Source organism: Sardina pilchardus, chromosome 17 (assembly GCF_963854185.1).
Source record: "Sardina pilchardus chromosome 17, fSarPil1.1, whole genome shotgun sequence".
NCBI lineage: Eukaryota > Metazoa > Chordata > Actinopteri > Clupeiformes > Clupeidae > Sardina > Sardina pilchardus.
In genome coordinates, this window is record NC_085010.1 from 13,227,278 (window position 1) to 13,234,777 (window position 7,500).

General features: G+C 43.6%; 1 protein-coding gene across 3 annotated transcripts in view; it reads left to right on the forward strand.

The window, feature by feature from the left end:
* shisal1a (shisa like 1a) overlaps positions 1–7,500 on the forward strand; it is an 87,347-nt gene that overhangs the window by 52,932 nt on the left and 26,915 nt on the right. The gene's annotated exons all lie outside the window — the stretch shown is intronic.

Here is a 7,500-nt window from a genome sequence, read left to right on the forward strand (position 1 = left end):
ACTCAGACTACCATTTACCATTTCATGTATCTATGCTGGTCCTTCAACCATCACATGTATCCACTTTAGCAGGTTAGTATACACAGACATACCCTTGTACAGTATAGATAAACACACACAAGTACACACATACACACACACACACATACACACACACACACACCAGCACTTCACTGTAAAGTCATGCTGCAGTATATATCTCACATCCAGCCATCCCCATTGACAAAGTGTCAAACCCAGCAGAGCAGAATAATGCCTCTTCCCCACATGCACAGCCTCCCATTATCCCCTCCTGGCTCATGATGGGGATTATACGTGATTGGACATGGCGTGGTTATGTCCCAGCTATACGCTTTTATGTGCCATGAGCATGTTTAATGAGCAGAGGCATAGGAGCCTGGCGGTGAGGTGAGGAGTGGAGGGGTGGAGAAGAGAGCTGACGCCAGCGCTATAGTGTCACCTTCAGTGTATGTATGTGCTGGAGAGCGTGCCATATACTGTATAGTGTGTGGAGCGAGGGCGTTTATATGAGATTCCCAATTAGTGTGAAATTGCAATCCATCCCCTGCACCCCAGTAAATCCACACACACACACACACACACACACACACATACTGTACGCACACACATATGCACACACACACACACACACACATACATACGCACTCACACACTCACACACACGCACACACACATACATACGCACTCACACGCACACACACACACACACACTCACACATACGTAATTCCGCATGAAACGTGATATGAATCAAGAAAGCTTTTTGTTGAGCTGCTTCCAAGGCTGTTGTCAGAAAGATCAGGTGATCTAACCCTCACACTCCCAGCTCAAATCCCTCCACCTTCTCCAGAAAACACACACACACACACACACACACACACACACACACACACTCACACACACACACACAGACACACACACACACACACACACACACACACACACTCACTCCAATCCCTCCACCTTCGCCAGAACACAAGCGTTCATATCAATGTTCCAAATTGAGTTCTGATATAGGTACTTGTTACCAGGACAACACACTTCAAAAGCACCACTTGTTCTTTGTATTCAAAAACACAACAGACACATTTCTAATGAGCTCTGAGTATATTGAACATACAGTACAGTACTGTGTGCTCTTTGTAAGTTGCAAGTAATGCTATAGAAAATACACACTTAGAAATCATCTAGAAAAGTCCGTCCAAATCCACAGAAAGAATATGTTCATCTATCAATCATCATGTTAAGCCACTTGTGCACATGTGCAGCCACTGGTATATGAAACCAGCACCTTAATTATAGCTATTAGAGACAGGGTATAGGAAGGGCGAGATGGAGCACAGATACAGTAGAGAGGGGTAGGGAGGGAGAGAGGAGAGGAAGAACGATGTGTGTGTGTGTGTGTGTGTGTGTGTGTGTGTGTGTGTGTGTGTGTGTCTGTGTGTGTGTGTGTGTGTGTGTGTGTGTGTGTGTGTGTGTGTGAGTGTGTGTGTGTGTGAAACCCAGCTTGACATTTCTCTTCAGTTTGAATCAAATGGAGTGTGTGTGTGTGTTAGCATGCGTGTATGTGTGAAACCCAGCTTGACATTTCTCTTCAATTTGAATCAAATGGAGTATGTGTGTCTCTCTCTCTCTCTCTGTGTGTGTGTGAGTGTGTGTGTGTGTGTGTGTGTGTGTGTGTGTGTGTGTGTGTGTGTGTGTGTGTGTGTGTGTGTGTGTGTGTGTGTGTGTGTGCGTGTGTGTGTATGTGGAGAGAGGGGTTGGAGAGAGAGAGATGGAGAGAGAGACAGAGAGAGTATAAGAGGGTTTGACAGACTGACTGTTATGTGAAGAGGACTTGTCATCTTTTGAAGCTCCGTCTGTCTTATAAATCAGTATGAGTGTCCACTCTCTCAAAGACAGGGGCCAACCAGCAGAGAGGAAGAGAGGGAGGGTGGGATGGGAGGAGAGAGAAAGGAGGGAGAGAGGATGGTTTAGAGTGGGAGACAAAGAGAGAGGGAGCAATAGAGAGACACAGAGAAGGAGCAGAGCCTGTCAGGCAGGAAAAGAGAGAGAGAGAGAGAGAGAGAGAGAGAGAGAGAGAGAGAGAGAGAGAGAGAGAGAGAGATGAGGAACACATCTGTATAATTTCCACAGAAATCCCCTTCATAGTGTTCCGAGTCCAAGTGATCTTGTCTGCGAGTGTGGTCAGGAGAGAAGTAAGGTAGAGTGGACACACACACACACACACACACACACACACACACAGAGAGAGTGGGAGTTTAAAGCCTTTGCTGTGGACTTTGAGATCGGAGCATTTGAACACACACACACACACACACACAGAGAGAGAGAGAGACAGACAGAGTGTGGGAGTTTGAAGCCTTTGCTGTGGACTTTGAGGAGGGGCCACAGAGCATGACTAGACTTGGGCAGGGTGATAGGAAGGTCACAAGCCTGTTCGTTGTGTTTTTTGATGTACTTGTGTCTTTGTATTTGATGTACTTTACTTTTTAAACTATTTCTTACTCTTGCCTTTTATGATCGATTTATTATTAGTCTTTGCTTTTTTTGCTTTTTTAAAAAAAAAAAAGAATATTGAATTACATCCAGTGTATGAAATGTGCTATATAAATGATAGATAGATAGATAGATAGATTTCATACACTGGAAGTAATTCAATATTCTTTTTTTTTTTTAAAAAAAAGCAAAAAAAGCAAAGACTAATAATAAATCGATCATAAATGAACTTGCTTGGCCTTACACATCATACATCTGAGAGATAGACAGAGGAAATAAGGGGAGAGCAAATAAATTGTGAAGGAAACGGAGAGAGAGGGAGAGAGAAGAGGAGGAGAGGAAGAGTTTTAGACAGATAACGAGAGAGAATGGGACTGCAATCCCATCCCATTAGCCGGAGTTCGTGTTGCAAGGTGATTTTGATGGAGAGGTTTAAAGTTGTACAAAACCATTGATTTGGTGCAGTGATCAATCTTGCGCACCCTGTTGCTCTGACAGAGCAGACTTTGCTGAGTGGACGTTTGCACGAGCATGTGTTAGCAATAACGCTAATACACCCAACCCAGTACACACACACACACACACACGCACGCACGCACACACACACACACGCTAATACATCCAACCCAGGTTCGTTCTGGGACACCGCTAACCTGGACCATCTGGACGCCTGATTTTTTTGAGTCATATTCCCCAAGATGAAAGTTATGCCTAATAGTAGCCCTACAGCTGCTTGTTATGAAGGCAGTGTGTGTGTGTGTGTGTGTGTGTGTGTGTGAGAGAGAGAGAGAGTTTGTGCACATGTTTGTGTACAGTATGTGTTTGTGTGTGTTTGTGTATGTCTCTCTCTATCTCTCTCTGTGAGTGTGTGTGTGTGTGTGTGTGTGTGTGTGTGTGTGTGTGTGTGTGTGTGTGTGTGTGTGTGTGTGTGTGTGTCTTGCTGATAGAAATAGGTGCCTGTATAGGGATGGATGGCAGGGGAGGCAACCAGAGTGATGACACAACAGGATTAGGAGGGTACAAAATGGTGATTTATTCATCCCAAGATGCTAGCAGTGCAAAGATACGGTGTGCTGGCCTACAGTTACAAAATATTAATTTAGAAAAAAAACAACCTTAAATACAAAAAATAAGACTTAGTGAAGAGATGTATTAAGGAGGTACAGTACTTGCACTGACTGTTTTCCCTCAGCTGTCATTTTTAAATATGTGGCAGGCCCCAGGTGTTACTAATGACATTAATTAATGATCTGATTCACTTATGCCATGTCCATGTAACCAGGTTTTTTTTTTTTAATGAGATTTCTTTTCTCCTTTATATCACAAAGTAATTCCATCTACACGGATATGCTAAAACAGCCGTTGAAAGCTATCAAGAACAGGTCAAGCAAACAGATGACAATATTGGTCAATTGAATGGCCTGACAAATCTGTTTTCCCCTGTCCTCACACAAACACTGAAGCAGAGTTTACAAAAATCTCCACTTTGGCTGGAGTTTTTAAAAAAATATTTTTGTGAGGACAAAAGGCAATAATGCATTAAGAATGTTTTTAAAAATACCTGGCTAACTCGTGGACATGGCCTTAAACTGAACTTCTATTTCATGTCATAATGGCTGCTGTGAAATAGGTCTTTTGGCAACTCCCCAATAAATGGGGCATTTGCAGAGTACCACACCAAGCATACAGTATTTCAGTGAATGAAAGGAAGAGAAACAGGGACATCCTTGGCAGAGTGTTCCTTTTAAATGATGACCAACTTGATATTTACAACCCTCAATGAGGACATTCAAAACCCTCTGTGGTCGACCATATCCGCGCTAGACAACTGATCTGTTTTATGTGTGCTGTGTGTGCCCTTTCTTACAGTAGATCCTCATCAGCACAAGCACATTTAATCACACAGGAATAAAACCTCTTCAGACAGGTGGTGTATATGGAGATGGCTTTCCATGTGAATATATCTCGCTCCCCTGTCCTACCTGAGTGTGTTTGTGTGTGTGTCTGTGTGTGTGTGTAGCTATGTGAAGGTGTGTGTGTGTGTGTGTGTGTGTGAGTGTGTGTACAGTAGGTATGTGAAGGTGTGTGTGTGTGTGTGTGTAAAAGCACCTCTCCTTCCACTGCTCCCTCGAGACCTAAACTCACTTTGCAGATCGTGAAAACCCAAGAGTGTGAACGACAAGCCAAGCCGCCGACCGTTACCTTAAAACTCAAGCAAGATGCTAAACACGGGATGAGAGGGAGAGAGAAAGAGAGAGAAAGTGACAGAGGGAGAGAGAGAGAAAGAGAGAGGGAGAGCGAGAGAGATAAAAGTGAAAACAGTGAAAACAGTAGAATAGCCAATTCCAAGGCCCTAAAATAACAACACAGGTGTTTTTCATTTCAGAAACCTGAAATCTTTCTTCTTTTTCTTTTTTCTTCTCTGCTCCACAATCTCTCGTTTTTTTTTTTGTTCTCTGAGTGTTCTGCGTTCCCGATCTGTGAGGGCTGAGGTATGGCTTGACTCTCTGCCTAGTTGGGCTGACGGATTTGTTGTTGGCCAAATAACTTCCCTCGTAATTCCCAGCCTTTTACAGGGTCAGAGGCTATTCCTGCCATGCCTTGGCCTCCTTCTCCTTCCAGCTCTCTTTCCTTCTCTCTCTCTCTCCCTCTCTCTTCTCCTCTCTCTCCTATCCTCTCTATCCTATTCTTCTGTCTCTACCTTCTTCTTGCTCTCTCCTCCTTCTCTCTCCTGATGTCTGTCTCCCTCCCTCACACACTTTCTCTTCTCCTTCTCACTCTCTCCTTCTTTCTCTCTCTAATCCTCTCTCTTCCTTTTCTTTTCTCTCTCTCCCCCATCAGTGTATGAGTCTCTCTCTCTCTCTCTCTCTCTCTCTCTCTCTCTCTCTCTCTCTCCATGTGGTAATTGGGTTCCTTGGTCATTTTATAGGGGGTTAAAACCTTACAAAACCTGTAACCTGTGCCCTACCCCGGGGTATTCTACACTCTCATTTATACGCCTTGGGGCCTGAGATTTAGTGCTAATTAATTGAAGGGAGATCTCTCTCTCGCTCTCTCTCTCTCTCTCTCTCTCTCTCTCTCTCTCTGTGTGTGTGTGTGTGTGTGTGTGTGTGTGTGTGTGTGTGTGTGTGTGTGTGTGTGGAGGTATATGGGGGTGGGGGGGTAGGGCAATTAGTGGCATCTACACACATCAATTTTGTCTAGTTAGATACAGATGTAGATCAAATTAGATAATAATAGTTGAGTTTTACAATTTGCAATACTTACACTTTGCACTTTGCACTTTGCACTGTCCATCATTTAAATTAGCAAAAGTGTTCATGTTCGTGTTGATGTACTGGGTTGTCCTGAAAACAGTGTACTCAGAGTAATCAAATGTTGGAAGTGGTCATGCAGTCTGATGTAAAAGGCTACTGCCAAGTCATGCTTCATACAACTCCTTTGTCAGTCTCTCTGAAGGAGCACCATCGTCCTCCTCACACTGGACCCTGCTGTAATAATGTGGTCAGTGTGTGTGTGTGTGTGTGTGTGTGTGTGTGTGTGGTGGCAGACCTTTGCATTTCTTCTGTCAAATCCACTTATCAGTTCCAGCGCTTCACACAATTCTCATCTATATGCAAATGACAGGATGGACAGACTTTCTCCATTTTTTTCTTTCTCCATCTCTTCAGCACCCTCCTCTCCCTCCTCCTCCTCTATCCCTTTCTCCATCCCTTTCTCCTTCTCTTGTTGCGCCCCCCTTCCTCCTCCTCCATCCTCCTCCTCCTTCCCTCTCTCTCGCCTCAGTAGCAGTGGGGGGCAAGTTCGAGATGAAGGGGGGGTTGCTGAGGACCAGCTGGGCTTATAGCAGCCCTGTGGAGTGTCCAGGCAGGCCTAACGAGAGAATCAGGACTTTTTAAACGTTTTTATTTTTCTTTTTTTTATTACTTTTACTGAAGGGGAGTATTAAGACTTATGGTCGGGTTTAGCCGTCACACCTCAAGGCAAAAGGAAAATGTTTTCTTTTCTTTCCTTTTTCTCTCATTTCTTTTTAGCAGTGCATTTTTTTAAGTGCCCTTACGCCCTTCCCTTCTGTATGTTTCAAAAATATTTATTTAACCACGAGAAAACCCTGTGTTGTCTTCTTTTGACTAATAATGTTTGCTGTTGCTATGATTAGTCGCCTGTCTCAGCACCGCCACTTTTACCTGTGGGCTTTTGGTGCTGTTGATATAATGATGAATTGGAGTAATGATGGGCAGTTTATTTTTCAGTCACCCCAGAAGGGCCTTCATTCCAGCCAACATTCCCAACTTCAAAGAGATCATTCATTGTTATTTATTTGTCAAGTAGAAAAATCACTTCTCTTATGCACATACTGTACAGTGCTGTTTTCATGTTACACAAGCACCAGAGAAAGTGTGAGAAAGTAGAACCATTTTGTCTTGTTCTGCTACAGCTACACTTATTAACGTTTACATTCAGTCTACGCTTTTGCCCAAAGAGACTTAGAAGAGGGTTATCGTTCAAGCAATATGACCTTAGTGTACCAGAGAATACTATGATACAAAACTCCATAGGTTTTACCTGACATTAGTACTGTGTGACCGGGGCAATAGGCCAATTTCACAGTGTCCAGGTGTCTGGCCTAGTTGATGTTAATGATGCCTTAATTGGCAGGGTAAAACATCTTCCTGTTTCTGTCTTTCCTATAGACTGAGCTGTTCCAGAGGAAGTTAGTTTACACAGTGGCAACATCTTGTGAAATAGGCTTATTGTCTACATAGCAGAGGTGGAAAACTCCAGCTTCAGTGAGTAAAAGTCCGATCATGTATTGGTTCTACCTGTGCACTTAGCACACGTGATCTCATCAATTAGCTGCCCTACCTAGCTGAAGAGCTGTGCTAATTAGAATCAGCTGGTTTAAATGAGTGGTTGGCACAAATACAGTATGTGGTAGGACTTTTACTCACTGAAGCTGGAGTTTTACACCTCTGTACAGT